Here is a 6,072-nt window from a genome sequence, read left to right on the forward strand (position 1 = left end):
GTTGAGTAAGAAGTTGCTGCGGCCAAGGTCAGAGAGGTTTTTGCCTGCTTTCTCCTTGAGGATTTTGATGTCATCCTGTGTTACATTTAGGTCTTTCATCCATTTTGAGTTTATTTTTGTGTATGGTATAAGAAAGTATAAGAAGTTTCATTTTTCTGCATGTTGCTGTCCAGTTTTCCCAGCACCACTTGCTGAAGAGACTGTCTTCATTCCATTGGATATTCTTTACTGCTTTGTCAAAGATTAGTTGACCATATGTTTGTGGGTCCATTTCTGGCTTCTCTGTTCTATTCCATTGATCTGTGTGTCTGTTCTTGTGCCAGTACCATACTGTCTTGATTATTACAGCTTTGTAATACAGCTTGAAGTCCGTCAGTATTCACTTTCGAATGCCCCCTCTCTGTAAAGAGAGCTTTCATACTATTCTTACTTTCTAAGCTTATACTCTAATAAACTTTTGCCTGCAGCTCATTTTATTCTGCATCCACCTCTTCATTCTTTGAAGCAGCGAGACAACAAATCCCGGATATTGAGGTAAAAAATCTGGCAACAAGTTTTTAAAATATTAACAGTGTTTATTGTTGGGTGGGGGGCTTTGGGTAATTTTTATAAGCTTTTGCTTTTCTAAATTTTTACCCTAAATATGTATATTTTTGTAATTGGAAAAAAATGCCATTTTTTATTATTCAAAGAAAACTCATTATTTTCTAAGCTAATATAAGATGCCTGGTGTGAGAGAATCCTATTGTTTTCCTTTGGAATCTGTATGTTCTCAAGGAGCATATTGGCGAAGCAGGGGCTGAGGGGATTGACTGGAGCTCCTCCTTCTTCTTCCATCCTTGCTGTGGTGGTCTGGAGAGGCCTGGCTCCATGCCTCCCTTGCACTTTAGCAGTGCTTATCGTGCTGGGGGAGGGGCCCACCTGAAAGTAACCCTCCAATTTACCCAGCAGTCTTTGGGTGTTGCCCATCTCATCTGATGACTAGGACAGTAAGTCTTTCTAACCAGTGTCTCTCTTCCTCTCCCTTCTCCTCTCCATTTATGATAGCTCTCATGCAAAGCCTCCAAGTGCCATTGTGTCTCCTGGCTGGGCACACCCATTTCAGCTTGTCTGTATCATAAACAGCACAAGGACTTGGGTACTGGGCTGGAAGTCAAGGGCTCTTCACAGTTTTAACTTTGAATTGCTTTGTGAAAAATACACTTTGTGTTCTAATTTCTTCCTTCACTAATAATCATTTGTCCAACAGACAAAAGGATCTTTTATTACTACTCATTGGCAAATATAAAGCTGTGGTTTAAATTCAGTAAAGCATTTTTTGAGCAGCTGAGCTCACCTCTAAATTGGCGCAATTCAAGATTTTGCTATTTTTCAGTCTATATCTCTGCAAGGTTATTAAAGGAAAAGTGCTAATTAATTTCAAAATAAAAAGCTACAACTTTAAAGGTATTTACCTTGAGACAGGGCATGAGGCAAATTTGCTGCTGTGTTTTTCCCAATATTTCATCACTTTGACCACACTATTATTATTTGTACTTCCACTCACCTTGAACAGAATGGAGGATCACATAGGGGTATATTTTCCAAATCAGGCTGTTTGCATAATCATAGTTTTAACAAAGACAATCCCTAACATCTGTAGAGTGCATTCTCCACAGGGCTGCCAGGGTTGTTTTACTCAGTTACTAAGACAAGTTCTTAGCAAGTTACTGCCCTGCTTAAAAACGTTTGATGAGTCTCCATTGCCTTTGTGCTAAAGTCCAAACTCCTTAGCCAGCATTTCAAGAGCCTCCCACTTAACCTCAACCTACCTCTCCTTTCCCTCCCTCAACTCCCCTGCTGACAGCACAGTCCATTCTCTCTTTCAGGATCTGATCTCACCCCCTCTGTGAGACCTCCACACCTCACTGAGGCCGGACCATTCATAGCACCTCACATGCCCTTCTTATGGCCATACCACCCTGACTCAGTTTCCCCCTTGTTTGTTGAAGTATAATTCAATAAACAACCTCTGAATTCACTTCCTGCTACTTCTCCTTTAATCTGTTTTCCCAATTGCAATCAAATGATCATTTAAACTTGCAGGTCTGCCAAAACCACTGCTTATGTTGAAGTATAATTGACAAGTAAGAATTGTATATATTTAAGGTACACAACGTGATGTTTTGATACATACATACTTTGTGAAATGGTTACCACAATCAAGCTAATTAACATCTCCATCACCTCACATAAACCTTGTGTGTGTGTGTGCATGTGTGTGTATGTGTGTGAACACTTAAAGTCTTTTCTCTTAGCAGATTTCAAGTATACAATCCAGTGTTATTAACTACAGCGGTTGCCAGGGGCTGAGCAGTGTCAGAAATGGAGATGTTGGCCAAAGGGCACAAAGTTTCAGTTGTGCAGGATGACTAAGTTCTGGTGATTTAATGTACAGCCTGGTGACTGGCTTGGTTTTAACCGTTTGTCTTTTCCACTAGATCCTATGCCCTTTGGGAAAGCTGTTTCCCAGTCTGGCTAATTATCGTGATCTCCTGGAAAGCTTGATAAAAATACAAAATTTCCAGAGTCCCACACCAGACCAACAGAATTAGAATCTCTGGGAGTGGAGGTGCGCCTGGGTGGCTCAGTCAGTTGGGCGTCCAACTTCAGCTCAGGTCATGATATCACCGTTCCGGAGTTTAAGCCCTGCGTCGGGCTCTGTGCTGGCAGCTCAGGGCTTGGAGCCTGACTGCTCAGAGCCCAGAGACTGTTTTGGATTCTGTGTCTCCCTCTCTGTCTCTGTCCATCCCCCACTCATGCTCTGTCTCTCTCTCAAAAATAAATAAACATTAAAAAAAAAAAAAAAAAAAAGAATCTCTGGGAGTGGAACCCAGGGATCTATAAATTCAAAAAAGTGATTCTGACCAGCAAGCAGGCTTGGTTACTACTGCCCCACATGAACCATGATCCATCCAGCCTTCCTGATGTGACAGCCCAGGCGGTTGGCAGAAGGGCAACGCACAGTGACCCTCCGAATGGGAAGCTACTGGTATCCCTTCTGTTACTCATCATGGCCATCCCCAATGTCCAATTGGCACTGATGAGTCAAAATAAACCCATGGGGGCAAACTCGGGGATATTTTCTGGGGATGACCCCCAGGACAAAAAAGAAACCTTATATCCAGCTGGTACCACGCCTACCTGCCCGTCCTCTACCTAAAGGAAGGATAGCCCCATATATTTCCCAGCTAAGGAGGGGGACAAATGGGTTCAAAATCCCCACTCTAGCAACAAAGGAATGTATCCATGGATACAAGTTACTCCAGCCCCTAGGCCCACTTGGCCCCCAGGAGACATTCCTAATGATAACTGGATCTGGTGGGTTAAGGTACAGAATGGTTCATTAGTTCCTAGGTATACCTTGTCTCTCTAGGAGCGCATAGGGCGTGGATTCCCAGGGCCCTCTTGGCTCCCTCCCGGCACCCCAGACCAAAGCGAATACTTTTGTTCCTTGTACCGCAAATGGTTCAAAGGAACAATTAAGAAGTCATGTCCCTGTAAACGTTCCACTTGAGGTGTTGAGAGTTAGATGACCTTTCGTGAAAATAGCAAAGCAAACGCTTTATAAACTATAAATAAACATAGATACATAATGAAAGTAGTATGAAGAAATTAATCAATAAACAAAAAAGCAGGATGAAACGTTACAAAGAAATAAGCATGAAGTTCTTTAATGGGTGATTACACAAAGGAACATTTTTAGAATCAGGTAAAGCCGAGAAACATAGATGATGCATGCTACAAGGAAATTGCTAACACATATACTGCCACGCTTGCCACAATAAAGTCGCCAGTCTAACACACTGCTGTTGTCTGTGTCCATTTATTATTCTCGCCGACGCCATTCATCCTTCGGGGACCCCTGGACCTGCTGGAGCTGGACTCCGGCAATTTTCTGTGAGCCCAGCCTAGTGAGAGCCAGGAAGAGATAGGACGAGGAAGAGAGGTGAGGTACATAAGGTCTTGCCTTGTACCAGGTCCTGCTCTACATGCTTTTACATCTGCTCATTTAATCCCAACCACTGTGAGAAATGGGGGATAGTATGCCCATTATTATAGATAAGGAAAGCATAGCTCAGGGATTTCACCCTTGTTCCGAGGAGGTAAGTCTCCAGTGGTGACAGATCCAGCTGTGCTCTCTCTGAGCTCATATTCTTTTTACTTAACCCATGTTAATTAAATGTTAGTTAAAATAAGTTAACATTTATATTTTTATAATCTCCATTCCTTGCTTCCCTACATTCAGTTAACTGGTATGACCTGTCCACTCTATCTGCTCAAACCTGTTCTTGGCCATGTAGACATTGGAAACAATCTCTTAATTCACTTCCTGCCACTTCTCCTTTAATCTGTTTTCCCAATTGCAGTCAAATGATCATTTAAACTTGCAGATCTGCCAAAACCACTGCTTAGGGTATGTTTCACCACATATAAGGTTTTCATTTTTACATAGACAAATATGTCTACTTTTTCCTTATAGCTTTGAGGTTTTCAGACTTGATAATGGATGTTTAAGCAAGCCATCCCTGCCTTCTAGACTGCTAATGCAAATGATAATCCATGGGTCAGGTTTTATAATGTATAAATAGTTTATACACATTGACTTAGAAAGGCAAACCTTAGAAAAATTACAGTCTGACTAAATAATTCACAGATGAGGAAATTAAACTAATAAACAAACAAGTGAAAAGAAAACCCCAACACTAGTGGCCAGAGAAATCAAGTGACGTCATCCCTCAGATCAGAAAATACAAAGAGCAGCTATGACACTTATTCCTGGCAGTGATATGGGGAGAAGGGTGAACTCTTATTGACTGCTTGTTCAGATGGGAATTTTGCCAGCCTGTCTGGAAAGCATTTTATAAGTAGGAACTGCAATACTGTTTGTTCTCATTTCCCATTCCTGGGAATATATCTATTTTCTAGCATAAAGCCACTAGAATAAAGGACTTTTGAATAAGAATATTTGCTGCTTCATTGTTTGAATGATAAAAACCTGAAAATTATGTGACTGTCCATCTCTAAAAGAATTGTTGACTTTATTATGGAACATCCACATCAGGGTATATAATATGATCCCATGAAAAATATGAATTGGAGCTAAATTGACCTAGAAGCATTTATTTTATGCATTGATTTATCTTTATTTAAAAAAAATTTTGTTTTTAATGTTTTATTTATTTGTTTTGAGTGAGAGAGAGGGGATGGGGAGGGACAGAAAGAGAGGGAGAGAGAGAATCCCAAGTAGGTTCTGCACTATCAGTGCAGAGCTCAAGGCAGGGTCATATCCCAGGAAACTTGAGATCCTGACCTGAGCCGATACCAAGAATCAGACACTCAACAGCTGAGCCACACAGGTGCCCCACACCTAGAAGCATTTATATGAGGAATGGTTGAGTGAGGAAAGCAAGATGCAGAAAAGTGATCTTATTTTGTAAAACGTTACTACACAAACACATTCACACAATGCCCTTTAGATGTAGAGTGTGTGTGAGTATGTGTGTGTATGTGTATGTCTGTGTGAATGTGTAAGTAAATGTAATTGTGAATGTGTGTCTCTGTATACAGCCATGTGAACATGGAGAAAATACAGGAGGACTCAAACCAGGCTATTAACATGGGTTACAGGGTACAGGGGTGGCAGATGGTAGGGAGTGCAGAAAAAGGGAGGGGGCAAGTTAAGACGGTGAAAACAAAGGAGAAACAGTTAATAAAAGCCTACCAACATGTATGGTATAATCATTTATGCACTTATATGAAAGTATATATATGTGTGTATGTGAATTACAAAATTCGAAAAACTTAAAAATATAAGTCTAATTATTTCATTCTTCTACCTTAAAACCTGTGTCAATGGCTCAATCTAGAACTGAGAATCTTTTTTTTTCTTTTAATATTTATTTATTTTTGAAAGAGAGACAGAATATGAGCAGAGGAGGAGCAGAGAGAGAGGGAGACACAGAACCCAAAGCAGGCTCCAGGCTCTAAGCTGTCAGTGCAGAGCCCAATGCAGGGCTCGAACCCACGAAC

This window comes from Panthera tigris, chromosome D4, assembly GCF_018350195.1.
Source record: "Panthera tigris isolate Pti1 chromosome D4, P.tigris_Pti1_mat1.1, whole genome shotgun sequence".
NCBI lineage: Eukaryota > Metazoa > Chordata > Mammalia > Carnivora > Felidae > Panthera > Panthera tigris.